General features: G+C 43.0%; 1 long non-coding RNA gene across 1 annotated transcript; it reads left to right on the top strand.

Moving 5' to 3' along the window:
* Positions 1-7,537: 7,537 nt before the first annotated feature.
* LOC147961251 (uncharacterized) lies at positions 7,538-11,787 on the top strand. The gene is made up of 2 exons (XR_015610227.1): positions 7,538-8,998; positions 9,078-11,787. It is a non-coding gene; the product is annotated as an uncharacterized LOC147961251 (long non-coding RNA).
* Positions 11,788-17,827: the final 6,040 nt, after the last annotated feature.

The following is a 17,827-nucleotide window of genomic DNA, read 5'->3' as shown; positions in this document are numbered from 1 at the left end:
ATTGGTGGCAAGACGTTCATAAGAACTTGCAGTATACAGTGGAACACACAACAGGGTGTGGCTGCAGCTGAGAAAATGACTCTTAAAACATCACTGAACAAATGGTTCTCGCCAAGCCCTGCACACAGTATATCATGTATCACCTTCTGTCATTGACAATAAATGAGACATATACCAAATCTTGAACCATTTAGCACTTGATTTTTCTAGGGTCACATATCGCACTGAAGGGGCATTGAGAGCAGTAAAGTTGCACATAACGTAAGTAAGGGAACCACAAGGTACAGTTAGACATGTAGCAAGGGCCGAAATCATTGTTCTGACCTTGTCAGCGATCTATGTCGCAAACTGAACCCGACATAGAAGTATTTCACGATCTGACCCTTTTAGAAACGCCCCAGCCCGCGGTGTTTCTGCCCAACATAAAAACATCGAGCTAGCTGACGTTTCTGCCCAACATACAAACGCGAGCTACCTAGCGTTTCTGCCCTGGCCCACTGCCAGGCAGAGCATCCGTTGCTCGCTAACGTGGCAGGCCAGAAACGTCGAGATGGCCAGCGTTTCTAGAAACGCCAGGAGCTGTGGCGTTTCTGGTCCAGATATTTTAGGTGCTCGTGGGGCTCTCATCCACCACTCACCACTCACTCTTTTCTCCCCCGTTGGTCTATCCCGAGCTCTTGCCCTTTTCTCCCTGTTTCTCCCTCCTTTGGCCCCTCTCAAATCCTTGCAAATTGATTGGGTTGGTCCGTGGATCTGGTGCCATTTCCGTTCCTTGAGGTAACCTCCTTCATCTCACAAATTTGTATTGGTTGGATTTGTCTATTTTGATGGTTCTGTTCATGTGGTTCCTAACCCTAGTTTTGAACATGGTTGTATAATATGATGTTCTTGAGTATTGTTGTTCCAATAGTGTTGCATTGTGATGTTGGTTAACAAACCTTATTGTTTGGGTTATGCCTAATGTTAAGATCTAGGGTTAGGGTTTGGGTAACGCTTAATTTGGATGGAAAAATATGTTCTTAGTTCTTTTGGTAGCCAGTGTGGTATATTTATCATAGCTCATTTCTTGTACTTATCTTCCCCTTTTTTAGATGGACAAGATTGTGAATATTCATTATGATGACAAAGAAGCATTCATGAATGTGGATATTGTTGACAAGTATGAGGAAGTATTGATATTTCTTGAGATTCCTAGTTATGAAGAGGTTGTGGAAGAAACACGGATTAGATTAAAGTGGGTGGATGCAAGTAAGCAAGTTGAATTAGTGGGAAGATATGATGTTGGGTCAGCACATAAGTGTCAAATGAAGACAATGCCTATCAAGTCCAATTTGCATTGGGTTGCTTATAAGGAGGTTGTTGCATCCTCGGCAGTCAAGTCACTCGAAGTGTTTGCAACTAAGGTGGTCAAGGCTCCTCTCTTTCATGTTGACTTGAACCAAACCTTAGTAGATAATGTGAGCCCGATAAGTAGTGTGCCGCCTATTGTTGAGCATAAAGTTTAAGTGGAAGCCAATGAGTATCCCCAATATGAGTTCGGAGGTAGTGCACCGATCAATGATGATGGTCATGACTCCGACGAAGAGTATGAGAGGCACCACGACATTGTTGGTGACGTAGAGGCTCAAGTAAGGCATAATGACATGGATCCTGACATTATCTATCAGCGTGCTTGTGTGGATGACTCGGGTGAATGAGTTGAACGAGGATGGCTTCACTGAGAAAGAAGCAGAGTGGTACACAAAAATCACTGGTAAGGATCACAAAGTTCCCTTGTTTTCTGATGTTAGCCTTGCAAATAAGGCTATAGTCAGACGGTGGCATGAGCAAGACAATTGAGGTTAGAAGGTTCCCAAGTAGTACCGGACAAGATTTCGATGTCTTGCCTGAGGAAAGGTTTGAGTATGCTGTCAAACACCACGGGCCTTTCATAGTTGTTCACTCAGACTGCAACAAGCGATACACCGTGAAATGTGAGGTAGAAAGATGCAAATGAAAATCCAATGGAAGACTCATGAAAGATGGTTGGCGGAAGATAACTAGTTGCAAAGCCACTCACCAATGCACACCACCGACCGTAGAAGCACGGAAGACATACCGTCAACTAAAATCGGAATTCATTGGTTATAAATACCGGAAACATATAGCCGAGGATCCAACATTAAAGTAAAGTTGTTGATGAGGTGGGTTGAAGATAAGTTTGAATATAGGGTCAAGTACGGTAACATGGAAGGCCAAGCAAGTCACTCTTAAGATGTTGTATATGGTGGATGGGAAGAGGCGTACAACATGCTACCCAGGTTGTTGGGAGCGATGTCCTATAGAAACCCAGGAATGTACCATTATGTCCAATATATTGAAGGAGTGTTCCATCATGCATTTTGGACGTTTGGCCCATGCATTGCAGCTTTTGAGCATTTTGGCGCCTGCGTTAATTGATTTCTTTCCAACCCTTGATGTTGATCATTGGTGTCATCATCATCAACTGAAGCGCCCTCAACTCGTCGACTCCAACTCCACTTCTTCATGCCACCGACATTGCCGAAAACTACATCGTGGTATCAAGACTGCATGCGAGCAAAAAACATCACACCTAGAACACCGCTGCTCATCATGAGGCAAACTTGCTACAGTACTCGCCGGCGTCGAGTGCCTCCTTCGTAATGAATCAGACCTTCTCCACTTTGCGCATAACCTTGGTGCACGACCAAAAGGCGTCGTAGAGCTCGTCGAACCAGTGCCAGCCGTGGCTCCCACTGCTGCCGGAGAGGGCGCGGCCCTCACGCCCCAGCACAAGGCGCCAAGGCTCGATGTTGTGGCTACAGTAGCTGCCGGCCTCCGCATCATAACAGCGCTTTTGCGGCGGGGACCAGCAGCGGCCACCACGTCAGTGGCCAGCTCCTTCTCCTGGCATGGCTGGCGCATAAAAAAGGTGGCGGGGTGAAGGAGGAATGCGGCGGAGGGGAGGAGGACAGTGGTGGATCTGGATGCGAGATGGCAACCCTAAATCTCCCTCTCCCCGTAGATACAGCGGCTGTAGAGGAAGGTTTGCATACGGTTCGACGTGTTTTTAGCAAACCTGATCTAGCCTGAAATCGGCCGGATACGCTATCTCGTGCACAAATATATGGGTCAGCGGCGGGATAGCGCATCTGCTAGAGATGCTCTAATGAAGTACTACAGTGCTATTTCACAAGTGAAAAGAAAGTGGATCAATGATGGGGGTCGCAGCTTTTGCTTCTTGTTGCTCTACGTGTTGGTCAATTCATTGATTTACTATATGGTAAAAGTTTTCTTTATCATTGTCATATGTCAGTGATAATAAGGTTATGAAATATATGCAGGTTTGCAGCTGTAGATGACCAAATTTCCTAGAATAGTGTACCATACTTGAGTAGCTTAAGAAATATGCTTTGAATCGTTTTGGTTCATGTAAATTATCAACTTACATGCCAATCTTAATCGTGTATAACCTGAATCCCAAGTATCAGAGCATGTATTGAATATTTCTTCAAATTATTTCTGTTGCATTCCTTTCTGACAGTGTGGCACATGAGTCGGTAGAGATATATTAGTTACACTAGCAAAAGGGCCCGTGCGTTGCAACGGGATAAAAGTATTACTCATTCTTGTCCTCATTGTTGACGGTGGCATGATGTCCATCTAATCGCAATGGGTGTGAACATTGCTCAATTCAAGGCGATCAGCTCGGCCATCACATGACACACATGTCACAAAGCCACGCCGGAGCAATGGAATGTTTAAAACTTTAAAATTCTAACCTCATCGAACTTGACATGGGGGCAGCCCAGCAAGGGATACTCCTTGCACCACCCCTCACATTTCTACTCGTTTTTACTTCTAGTGTTGATAGTAGGCAATAGGAGGATATCTTCATTAAGTCCCCGAATTGCGACACAAAATAGGATTGATTATAAAATTCAGCATACACACAATAGAGGGAAACTATCAGTATACACAGGATACATATAAAAAACTAGAAGTATATGCAATGCAGAGGATCAAGCTAAATGAAAACATCATTATAGATGATACTGCCAGGCGGGAGGTTAGAATATTGTATGACAATTGACAAAAGAAATTTACCTCCTTCCTATCACTTCAAAAAACAATCATGTGAATATCATATATTCTGCCTAACAGATAACAAATTTAGTGTAGTTCCAGTAATCAATCACAACATGATAAAAAGTTCATTTCAGGACATATGCATTCATTTGAAGTCGTTCTTTTATCACGTGGCATTTTCTCCCAGTATATCCGGTACATGCTTTAGTGTACTACTTTTTCTGCCATAGTAACAACTTTGTTATAGCTCCCAAAACATAGTGCACAAACAGAAAAAAAAAATGGCATGCCTTTTGTGGGAGGTTGCCACTTCTCAGTCAGTAGTAACACCACAAAATCATCTTTTTTTTCAACTGTAGCACTGCCAACACCTTTGATGCAGAACATCTTGATGACCAATCTTAATACAAACTATGTATACAATTATAGTAGTTACATGGTATAATTGGTCTCTAGTGATTTGACCCTTTCAGAGAGCTAGTAAACCAGCAAATTTCAGTTAAGCACTCAAGGGACCTATAACAGGTATTTAAATTAAAAATACTGTGACATCTCCTCAGAGAAGTACCATAATTTAGACAGAGCTTGTTGCTGACAGGTTTTGAAGAGAAGACTGGAAGGGAACCATTGGCATCACCGGGCTAGATAGTTGAGGAATTTAACCTTGGGCAAGAGGGGATCCTGTACTCACTGTAAGAAAGCTCCAGAGAGTCTATTTCCTCTGAACACCCCTCACGCCTGTGGACAAGCGTTGACTAACTTAGAGAGAAATAACATACATCTAGACCGCGCGTCTGTTGACAAGTTGTGCTAATACGTTTTTGTAGCCCCAGTTTTAGATCTTTTTCCTTCCAAATTTCTTCTCTCATTACCTCGTGTCCGTTGCTCAACGAAGATGCTCAGCTGAGGATCTTTTCACCTTGTTGCTACCTGTTAAATTGGGATGAACGTTTCAGATACGGTGTGGCATTTGCATGTACTGGTTCGGATAAATAATTAGGAATCCAGTGGGCCGAACGCACACACACACACACACACAAATATCTTTAAAGTAATTTTCCTTGTAAATAGGCAGGAAGGAGAAACTTACAGTGGGCAGGTTGGGAAGCTTCTCATTCACCATCTTTTCAAGAGCTAGAGCCAACTCCATTTGGTAAAATCACAAGATGCGTGCAAGATAGAACGCATGAATATTTCACAAGCTATAGGGTTCCACAAAACGAAAGCAACAAATCAGATTAAACAACTTGCTACTTTCTTTCCGAGTCCTTGTATATTTGACTGATGACATGTTGAATTCAAAAGGTCATTGGAGAGCAGCTACATAACTGACCAACAACTAAAACGTCACATATGTTTGACGAAGCTACATAACTTTACATACACCTACTAACTTTATTACCCTATGATTAAGTGTTACTTTCCCTAGTTGATTAACTTGGCACAAATGACACCTCTTTTTCGAACAACCGAATATGCAATGAACAGACAGGGCAAACACATCAATAGAAACACACACAACCATAAATGAACTTACTACAGAGCATCACCTTTTTCAAAGTGGCCGAACTCTGTTAATGGAGTCACAATGAACTGGAGCCTGACCCTCCCTCCATGATTGTTCCGATTGACACAAAAGAATACACCAAGCATCACCCATCCGTTTAAAGCTAGCACACATGGGATAATGGTATTAATCTCTCATACAATCACGGCAATCTGCATATGATAGCAACAATAAATGCAATCAACACCAGTAGCAATAATCAGTACAAATAGCTAAAAAATATCACTTCAGCAGGAGCACCAAAAGCATGAAAGAACATCACATATAAGTATATAATTGATCCAAACCATAGCTCCCTGTACAACAAAATTGCCCCAAGCAGAGCAAAGAATAAAGAATGGAATACACATCACAGGATATGGTACAAATCCCCAACCGAACCCCTCCATCTCTCTGTATAAAATTCCCCAACCAAACCCCTCAATCTCTCACATCTCTATGTCCCCCAATTATTTTGAACCAATAATCAGTCCCCCTTCTTTTCATGATGTAATAGCATTCAGAAAACCAAGATGCAATAGTACCACGGGATTGGGTTTAGGGGAATGCTTGGTCTGTGTTTAGGGAGAGGAAGGCGAGGATGCAGGACGCAGAGGTGGGGTTGAGCGCGAAGGCGGCCTTGACTTGGGAGGTCGGTGAGGAATTGTATTTTTTGCCATGGAAGGCAGCAGCTTCCCCGCCGGAGGCTGGAGGCCAGTACTTCCTCTCCGGATCTCGTGGGGACGGAAGTCAGGGGGGGGGGGTGCTTTAGATCTCACGAGAAAGGGCCTCCTCTTCCATGGCATGACCAGCCTCTTCTTTGCCGGTGGAGGCCGTCGCCAGCGCTTCCTCGCCGGATTTTGTGGTCGGCCTAGTCGGATGAGTGCTTTCTCCGGGATCTCACACTTCCTCGCCGGATCTCGCGTGGAACTTCCTTGTCGGAGAAGATTAGGAGAGGATGGGGAGGGGAAGAAGAACAAGGCGACGGAGGGCGGAGAAGACCGAGGGAGGGCGGAGAGGGCCGGCGGAGGCTAGAGAGGAACGGCAGCGGAGTCGGCGGATCCGCAGCGGCGAGCGGTGGTGGGGCGGCGATGGGGCGAGGGCAGCGGCGGATCCGCTCGTGATAAGGAGAGGCGCTCGGGCTATTGGGGACTCTAGGTTGATTCTTAAAGAGGTCAGGGACCTTTTTGCAACAATGAAGCGTTGTTCCCGGTTCCATTTAAAAAGGAGCGCGGGTTCAATTATCAAAAGGCACAGGGACTTTTTTATAAAAACGCCATGACGGTGGAGACTCAATCCGTGCTTTATTATTATTATATAATTATATATTTTATAGACATTAGGTACCTCAATGTTTACCATAGTGCTATTCCATTGTCATACCTGTTGTGCTAAGCTGTGTGTGTTAGTCTTACTCGTATGCATCCGGAAAAAAATTTGTGTATTTTACTGTATAATATATGGCTCAAATGTCCACGGATTTGTAAAGTCAACCTTTGCACATCGATGCCATTCTTTTGGTGTCATTCAGGTTTAGTCGGTAGCATCACAAAATAACAATGTAGCTGCACCCATTTTGCAGATGATACAAGTTTGAGGACGGCAGCCAATCGAGGCAGGCAGAGAACTGATACATCCCAACTCCCCTCAAGAGATTCACCGAAGATATATACGGAAAGTCATGATGGTACAGGTGACTGTGAGTCAGAAACTAGGAATTTTGTCGATCTTCGTGCAAGAGCGTTCAGGGTACATATCTTCTGTGCTTGTCTGCAGAATAAAATGTTCTTTAATTGTTGACTGCAGAATAAAATGTTCTTTGGCTTGTTGATGTAAGATAATGATCCCATCGTTCTTCTTAAAGTGACATCGATACCATGATGGTCCGTAGATTAGGCAGGAGACGCGACTCGCGAGCAAAATTTCCACTTCTCCACCGCCGCGTGGTACGTCCCGTCTCGTACACACTCGCGAGCAAATCAGATTCTTCTTGAGATATCTCCAGAAGTAAGCATGATTAATTTCCACTTCTCCACCGCACGTACCACGCGGCGTGCCCAGCCACTGCACTGAGCGTGGGCACGACCCACCCGTCGTGTCAGTGTATGCATAGGCGAGCACACAACAGCGTACAAAGGTGCTTGTCGCGTCGAACGAAAATGTTCTTCTTCTGTATGCGTCTACACAATACTCTGTGAACAGTGTCCTCGCTCGATAACTCTGTAACCTACCCTGAGCCTATTTAAGGATAGCCCTTTAGCGCTTGACAAGACACCCTTTCGCCACTTTTAGCTTTTCCTCGCCCAAGCCAAATCCAGATCCGTCGCTTCTTCTCCGCCGCCATGGAAGGGGCTAAGATGCCTTCGTGTGATTATCAGGCACGAGCTCCGGATTCACATAGCAGTTCAACAATTCCTTGAAGGATTTGTCCCCACACCCTAGGTCTACATCTTGGTTTTGAGAAATCAATTCCAGGTTTAGAGGGGGAGATTGTTGCCTTATAATCCTAGGGGGTCAATGCATGTATCTCCCTTTCGAAGAATTTCACTTCTCTCGTCTGTTTATGGTAATTCAATCCTCTATTTCCCCCTAATTTTTTACAGTCAATGCTTGTGATTTTAATTGTTGCATGTGTTTTTACGGTGTTAATGCTTTTTTGTTTGTTGGTTTTATTACTGGACAGGTTTTGAGCTGTTAAATTATTTTTTAGCAGATTTATTAGGATTTGGTGCTCATGGAAGGAGGTTCCTCCTGATTTAGCGATAATATCAATTATTAGGGTGCATCTTGCTCCATCTTTTCGATGAGACTAATCAAAATTGTATCTAACTTCTACATCATTTGATTTTACGCTGATATTGGTGGAGATTTTATTATTATTATTATTGTTTGATTAATCAAATGTTGTAGGAATTGATGATGCAATCCAAATTGGTTAATGAAATATAAGCTTTTGGTAATTGGAAATTTGAATAGAAATAAAAAATATGTCTTCTCACGATTTTTTTAGATATTGTTATTTTTTAAAAGAATTTGGTAACAAGTGTATAATTTCCTGGCCTGTCTAGGCCAGGCGTCCAGGGTATTCTATAGGGACCAAACAAACAACATATCCTAGCAAGCTAGCCAAGCGTCGCACGGTTGGGAAGAAAAAGAAACAATCAAACAAACAATCCCGTACCTCCAAATCCTCCCACCACTCCCCCAAATCCCCCGACTCGAATGCAGGCTCAAAACACTAACGCACCGAGCGAGAGGAGAACACATGAAACCTCAAGCCCGAGAACATGGAGCGTCAGGATCAGTGTCAGCCCTCGCACCTCCGTAATCCCGCGTCGAAGCCTCTGAGCGGCCGCACCTCAGGTATCTCCACCCCCTCTCTCTCGCCACTGCTTTCGCAGCCCCTCTTCCCCACCTTTGTTGCTTAACCGTGTATGTGTAGCACATGATGGTTCGACCAACGATATGCGGCCCTGGTGCTGCCTAAGAAGTGCTGACCCATATTCGAGGTGGTCTAGAAGCTAAGTTCAGGGTGGATCCAATAATATCGTTGAACTAGGGGGGATAAGAATAAATATATATTCTTTTTATGATAAACGCTTATACTTCAAACTTATTTTTCATACTACTGCCTGGCGAGTCTATTTTTTGTTACTTATATATAATAACTAACCACATAAGAATGTTGTTAAATACCAATTAAAATGTTCTTTTGTTATATAGATCTATTGTATATCATTGAAAAGTTTTCATATGCTAAATTTAAATTATTTAAATAAATATCTTTGAATTAATTCTTGACAAATGTGTGTGTGTGTGTGTGTGTGTTCATTTCAGCATTCCCGCACCATGTAAAATGTATATCAGAGTAAGGATCTATGGTTTAAGGTATTAGGCTAATACTATATATATTCACCAAATAATGATCAAAGTTTGAATAAACTAGATAACACCCCACACGTTGTTGCAGGAATCATCTGTAATATATTCCAAAGATATTTGATTTTATGGAATATGAATACTTGAAAAAATAATACGAGAGCTAAAACTAAAAATATGTGTGCTTTATTGTGTTTGATTAATGTATTTTAGTAAAATATTTATTAAATATGTCGTGCTTGCTTGCATGTTTAGGTGGACCATTTCCTATGACTCATTGAATCTTGAGTCGTGCCTTTTCTAATGCATGTTGCTTGATGAGGTGTCATACCACTACTAGGGAAAAGGCTAGCAGCAGCGCGGGTTTTGTGCTCACTAGTAGCGCGGATAGGCATGCTACTAATAAGGCACTACAACTATTGCTTAGCAGTAACGCATGCCCGCAAGCGCTACTGCTAGGGCAAATAGCTGCAGCGTTTGTTCACTCCCGCGCTACTGCTAATGTAACTACTGGCAGCGTGTTTTCTCGCCATCGCTACTAGTATTCTTTTTTTATTTTTTATTTTTAGTGTATTTATGCGCCATAGGACAAATATTGGTACAATACCAGTTATGAGGTTTACATCATTATGTCCATAACAGTGTGTCAAATGAAGGTGGATTAGGTTAAAGTGGAGGCAATATGTGGTGCATGTCAAAAGTATACTACTAATCCAAACTTGATCTAGTTTGAACTAGTAGTACTTTCGATGTGCACCACATGTTGCCTACACTTGAATCTAATCCGCCAGCACAAGCTATTTAATCATCATCATAGTCATTACCACCAACAGTATTTATTTAATCACCACTAACACTAGCTAATAATGATCATCATAGTCATTACCACCAACACTAGCTATTTTATCATCATAGTAATAGTGTAGCACATCATCATCCTCAAACTCATTTCTAGCTAGCTAATCACTCCTGCTGCTCTCTCTTAGGCAAAATAACATAAAACATGTGTAGCTCTCCTCCTTGATCAAGTTGGAACATGCAGATGAACCTGTCTCCTAATCGTGGGTAGCGCATCTGTTTGCTGCCCCCTAGTACTTCTCTGCGCTTCTCCATCACACATTTGGTTCAGTCTTGCACTATTAAGCATCCGTCGCTAATCTTGAATGCACTAAAGTAATCTGTAGGATATCTTGGCCGTAAGCTAATAATACTCATGGTACCTTTAGTCTCGATCCCATAAGGCACAACATTCATCGGGAGTCCCTGTTGAAGAACATCGTATGGTAACATATTTAGCAATGAAGTTTAGCTTCAAAAATAATGTATGGAAAAGATGCACTGAGGACAAATAGTAAAAATCTTACCATTCTTCCTAAATAGATGTGACCGTAGTTCATTACGAACACTATTGCTCGCACGTTTTCAGTACTAACATTTCTAAATGCAGGAAGAAAATTTTTCTTGACAGTATCAAGATCCTCAAGCCATGAAACATAATGACTTAGCTCCTCGCAGTTGAGTTCAGCCTCGGGACAGTAGTAGGTCATGTCTACCAAGCCCTGGACATGTTTGCTTGCACCGAAATAAGCTGACAATACAAATTAGTTGTCAACTATTTTTGAATAAACAATATCAAAGACATAATATATGGTTGAGAAACTTACATAATGGTATAACTGGAGGAGTCTGCACATCGACCCAGATGTCGGTATTACCTTCAATATCATCTTCCTGACGAATATCAAAGGTGATAACCATATCAGGCTCAAATGTATAAGTCTTGCATAGTGCTCGCCATGTTTTGCATCTAAAATAGGTGTAGTCGTCTGAATTGTATAATTTTGCGTGGAAAATATAACCATGATCGGTCTTCAAGTAAACTTTTTTTACCTTCATAGTATGACTGAAACCTATCTTATCCAATACAAAAAATCTTGCATGGCAGGGGATACGCTAGTACAATAGTAAAAAAAATATAGGTTGAAGCAAATGAAGCAGATGTCATGCTTAATTACGAAAAAAGACTTGTCATTGTGACTTACTGTATCCACTTCGAAGTTCTCGTCCAGCTTGATGCTGAAGCGCCTATCATCATCTAGGAAGATTCCGTCGCACAAGCCGCGCTCGTCTTCGCAGTATTTGCAAATACCGAAATCCTTTTCGTCATCAGACATTTCCTATGTTCATAGTTAAAACATTAATTGAAAATCGATCGAAGACAACTACCAGGATACTCAACACACAAATCCGGGGCACTCGATATTTCCTACATATTCTGGCACAAGTCATGCCAAAATTCACGGAAAAATCCGGCATGACCTTTGCTAAAATAGGACATATCGAGCGCCTAAAATTTGCCGGAACGGAAATGAATCAACACTCCGGCAAAACATAGGCCACTCGGAGGTGTAACCTGCAAACATGACCGGCCACTTGGATATTGAGCAACACAGATATACATTTCAAAATATATTATAGGACTCAAATTAGCATGCATTCAATAAGCAAAAGTAAATCATCTCATGCGTCCGTACATTGTCGAATATTATCACTAATACATCCCAAATAGTGTCATACATATAACATCACTAATACAACTAAAACCCTAGCACACGACGGGTATCGGCGCGGGCGGTGGACACCCACAGAGAAGGAACCATCACGGGATCATAGCTCCAGTGAGATCCCTGGAGAACCTGCCAGGTATTGGAGAACTTGTGCTCCAACGCAAACAAGTAGCGACGGACGTGCGCGTCCTCCTCACTGACACGGTGACGCACCACCTCCGCGGAGTCCTCGAGCCTCTGGACCGTCACTGGCCCACGCGACCGCCACTAAAGAAGGTTCGGGTCAACGACAGGCTGGCTCCTCACCAACCTGCGCCCCCCGATAGGTAGCGCCTCCCAGTACCACCCCGGCGGAGCCCAGTCCCGGACATGGCCCATCTGTTCAAGCAGGTGTTGTCCTCCGCCAACTCGACGACGAGGATGCGGGATAGGCATCGTCCACGTCGATGCGAGAAAAATTGCTTTAACTAAAAAATAGCAACAAGTTCTTACTAACGAGTTCTATTAATTCAATTAGTTCTTACTAAAAATAAACTTACTATAAATAAAAATAAACTAATACCTAATTAGTACCTGGTTCTTACTAACTAATTAGTACCTAGGAACTACTGCCCTAATTACCATATAAGTAATTAACTAACTAGCACTAAAAATAGCCTAGGGTTCATACTAACTAGCACTAAATAGCTAGGGTTCATACTAAGAAGAGAAGAGGAATTGGAAGGGGAGAGTGCTTACAGAGGGCGGGGAGAGAGATGGGGTCGGGGGAGACGGCGGCACCGAGGCGCGGCGAGGCGGGGTTGGGGGAGACGGCGGCGAGGCGGGGTCGGGGGAGACGGCGGCGAGGCGGAGGCGAGGCGGGGTCGGGGGAGACGGCGGCGAGGCGGAGGTGAGGCGGGGTCGGGGGAGACGGCGGCGAGGCGGAGGCGAGGCGTGGTCGGGGGAGACGGCGGCGAGGCGGAGGCGACGAGGAATAGTAGAGGAGAATTGGGGGAGGAAGTAGAGGAGAGGGAATCAGGCCGCGCGAGGGGTTAGGTGAAAATATCTTTAACAGTAGCGTGGGGAGGCAAAACGCGTTGCTGCTAAAATCCGTAGTAGTAGCGTTGTTCGTAGAAGGGCGCTACTACTATACCTAACACGTCGGGAACGGTGTGGCAATTATAGTAGTAGCGCGTTCTGTTCCTGCCGCGCTACTGCTAAGCGGGTAATAGTAGCGCCGATCTAGCAGACGCGCTACTGCTAAGTAGCAGTAGCGCCTCATTTTAACAAGCCCTACTGGTAACATTCTGTGTATAAGGTTTTCCCTAGTAGTGTACTTGCATGTCGAGAGAAATGGGTTAGTGGGGCTAGCTATTTAGATATGCTACCTCCATCCTAGTTTATTGCCCCCTTTAGCATTTTGTGTCAAATTTTAACCTTAAATTTAACTAACAAAATGTTAATGCATGTAATAAAAAATAATATCAGTGAAACTATGTTCAAATATGAATCTAAGGATATAATTTATGATGACATGCATTATTATTTTTCTTAGTTAAATGTATGATCAAAGTTTGACACAAAATACTAAAGGGGCCAATAAACGAGGATGGAGATAGTAGAAGATGAGAAGTTAAAAATAATATCTTCGTGTGGTTAAACAAGAAAGCACCTAAGACTATCAAAAACCAAACCACACCACGGCCTCACCCTAGCTCCCATTGCGAGGGAAAAAAATGATCAGTAGTGGAAACCTCCAACTATCTTTTGAAGAACTTCTAGAAGTTCCATAGGTGGTCATTGAAAAATCAAGGAATTTCGCTTGGACCAAATTGTTCTTCTATTCATTCTCTGTTATTTGCGGATGATTTGTTGGTTTGTGGTCAAGCCACTATTTAGGAAGCCAATGCTATGGCTCAGCTCATTCACCACTTTTGTTCTATTTCGGGTCAAACTCCAAACTAGGCCAAATATGCCATTCTTTTTAGTTCTCGAGTTAGCCAACCTACAATGCAGGAGATTAAGCAAGTTTTTCCTGTTTCCTCCTTGGATAGAAATTTCACCCATCTTGGTCATCCGCTTATTCTTCCTGCTAAAAATAGAACTACCTCCTATAACTTTGTTCTTGATAAATTTATGAATAAAGTGCCTTCTTACAAAGCCAATATGCTTTCTCATGCTGTGAGGCTTAAATTGGTTTGCTCTATTTCTTTGTTGTTCCTTTTTATTATATGGCTAACATCTTGTTCAAAAAAAAGTTTATTGCAAAGCTCGCTACTGCCATTAGAAATTTCTGGTGGACAGGTGTTAGGGAGAATGATTCTACAAGGAGTCTTTGTCTTCGTGCATGGAAAGACATATGCAATTCTAAAGAAGAAGATGGACTGGGCATAAGAAATTTGAAGGCTATTAGTGAGAGTCTTGTTCTTGCAGCTGCTTTGAGAATTGCTAAATATTTTCATGACTCTTCCATCTAGGTTGCTCATTCTTCTGCTCCTAAATCTGCTTTTTGGGCTTCGGTATTAAAAATGATTCCTAACTTCAAATCTCATTCTTTTTACCAATTAACTCAAGGTAATATCTCTATTTGTAGCACACCTTGGTGCACCCTTTGGGCCTCCATTCATGATCATCTCATTATTCAAGAACCGGGTTTTTATCAGTTATGCCACCGGTTGTGTCCAACTACTCAGTTTTGCCACTAGAAATTTCAACTGCTCAAAAATGCCATCGCTTCCTTCATGAATGATCATCATCATTGATAAGATGATCATGATAATATTTAAAGCCCGGTTCTTAGAAGGACCATCATTGGCTCCCTGGACACATTGGAATAATGAGCTTGTTCGTTTACTTTCCCGGCAACCTAGATATTATCAATGATGATGGTCCAGATTTGCTTTGTTGTGATCTCACTCCAAATGGCATTTGTTCTTCTAAATCTGCTTATAAGCTTTGTTTGCAGGACATTCATGCAGTTCCCAGGAATGCTCCTTCTGTACTTTCTTTGGAATTGAAGAATCTTCTCAAGATGGTTTGGAAACAAAAATAGGTTTTGCCTAGGGTGCAAACTTTTTTGTGGAGGCTTCTTAGAAGGGCTTTGCCTACAGGTTTGCGAGCTAGTCGATTCTCTGTTCATATATCTAAAAACTGTTGTAGGTGTGGCCATCAGGAGGATGAATCCCATTTATTTATTTTCTTTGTACCTTTGCTCGTGTGGCTTGGTTTGACTATCCTTGGTTTATTAGGTCTGATGTTTTAATCCAAGGTCATACTTCCATGCATTCTATCCTCATTGCCTTGCTTCAAATGGGACATCCTAATGGTTCTATCTCTAACATTCTTAATTTATTGTAGTGTCTTTGGAAGTCTAGAAATGATTTTCTTTTTGACAGGAAAAAGGCGCTTCCTCATCATGTGCACATTGCTACTATGGCCTTGTCCTCTGATTCTTATAATGACTTGCCTCATTTCTCTAATATGCAGGTGATGCCACAAGTTCGATCTCCTCCTGATCATCTTCCTACGCATGGTCGAACTCTTAAGTCGGATTTGCTCATTACAGGGCCCAAAATATTTTTTGATGCCGCTTTCAGAAGTTCAAAAGTTCTTGGTCTATTACAGGGAGCAGTTACTACTGGAGTAGGGGTCTATCTTCCTTTGCCTCAAGATCGTTTTGAAATCAACGTGCAAATTCAAGCATCAACTCTTCCCACTACTTCTCCTCTACATGCAGAAGCTCTAGCTCTTTCTTTTCCAGCTCAAGTGGCTAGTAAGCTCAATATTCTTGAGCCAACCTTTCTCATGGATTGCCTCTCTTTATCTTTGGTGGCTGCTACAGGCAAGATTGTGGAATCTACCACCCCTTGGAGCATCAGGAAGCCTTTGGCTAATTTCTTCAAGCATGCTAACAGTTTGCAACCTCGAGTGTTTCACATTTCTAGGGAAATTAATGGCATGGCACACAATGTAGCTCATCAGGTTCTTCATTCTGGGGCTGAACCTCAAGTTTGTTGCTTCGCTTCAACTCATAGACATAGTTCCTGTCCTGTGGTATCTCTTCTCTCAAATTTTCAGGTTCAGGAGTTTGTAATTCATGTTGTACATTGTTTCTGAGCTGAAATGAATTTGGCGCTTCGAGCGCCTTTTGTTGTTAAAAAAAGAGCCTCTTGATCAGATCCCGGATAATCCATCCCGAAGAGGGTGTTAATTAATAGGGCTACTTCAACAAACCTTTTGGATTGTTGGGAAGGTGCATCGGATCTCCAGTACAATCAACTCAGACTCCCAGTAGATATATTGACATGTAGGGGGGGGGGGGGTGTTGTTAGTGGGTATTTTTTTTCGTTTTCTCTCCTCAACACGACCATGAGCTCGACGCAATTAGGTATGGCAACAAGCTTGAAGTAGGCTACCATGGCTGCCAGCTCAGGGAAGGTGAGCATGACGCCGCTCGGTGACCTTTGGGTCAATCACATGTGATAGGCAGACGCGACGAGCTCAAGGTCAGGCAACAGGTGGGCAGGTTTTAAGGAGGCATCAAAAGGTATCTTATATATGATATCTATTGAGAAAAGTAATATTCAGTGGATACATACTAATATAAAATAAAATTATATTTTGTAAAACATGCTAGTCTTTTGATTGTACGCCGTTTGTCGGAAATTAAATTGTATTGGCTCAATGGAAACCTAGGTGGGTCGCAACAGATGGTGAAAGGAAAGTAGATCTCCTGGCAAAAAATGTGTGCTGCTAAGCGTGATGGTGCTCTTGGTTTTAGAGACCCGGAAGCATTCAATCAAGCACTACTAGCGAAGTAAGCTTGGAGGATCCTTTAAGATCCTTCTTCTCTGTGCGCAAGGGTGCTTAAAGCTCGGTGTTTTAAGGAGGACACGATCATGACAGCAACCTGCCCATCCACGACCTCATATACCTTTCGTTGCATATTGCATGGACGTGACCTACTTAGGAAGGAGTTGGTGTGGCGTATTGGTGATGGCACACAAGTGCAGATACATCATTCAAACTGGATACCGCGGTGTGGCAGCTTGAAACCACTGGGACAAGCATACATGCCGGGCATAACCAGGGTATCCGATCTTCTCACTCCGGACGGGAGAAACTGGGCTTTAGATAGGCTTGTGGCCATGTTCACTGTGCTAGCGACATCCAAGATATCAAGCAAATTGCTATGGGAGGACCAGGCATGGATGATTATCTTGCGTGGAACTTCACTAAAAATGGATGCTTCACTATTAAGTTGGCCTATCATTTGAGGATGTATATGTCAAGAGCGAGGACCGGACAGCCGGAAGCCTCGAGCTCTGTCAAGAACCACCGAGGATTCATGGCGTTATGGGATACACAGGCGCCTGCAAAAGCTAAAATTCACATGTGCTGATTAATCAAGAAAGGGTTGGCTATAGGAGCCGAGCTTCATCGTCGTCGGATTAAGCCAGGTGTTTTTTGTGTTGCATGTGGCAGAGAGGAAACAATTTACCATCGTTTTTGGGCATGTCAACATTCAGTGCAATTCTGGCAGCTTCTTCACTCAGAGAAGGGAGTTTCGGTTGTGATCCCACCTTGTCAGTTCGACTCCCAGAGTTCCCTAGCTGGCTGGCTACTGGTCTGGTTCGCTGGTGCGAATGGCGACGAGAGAGAGGCAATGATACAAGCTATATATGGGCTTTGGCTGGCACGTAATGAGGCGAGAGATGGTAAGCGAATTGCTGCGCCACATGAAATTATCAATTATGTAGTAGCGTAC

The sequence above is a fragment of the Triticum urartu genome, chromosome 7A, assembly GCF_056163025.1.
Source record: "Triticum urartu cultivar PI428250 chromosome 7A, HENAU_Tu73, whole genome shotgun sequence".
Taxonomy (NCBI): Eukaryota; Viridiplantae; Streptophyta; class Magnoliopsida; order Poales; family Poaceae; genus Triticum; species Triticum urartu.
This window is presented reverse-complemented; position numbering and strand designations above follow the sequence as displayed.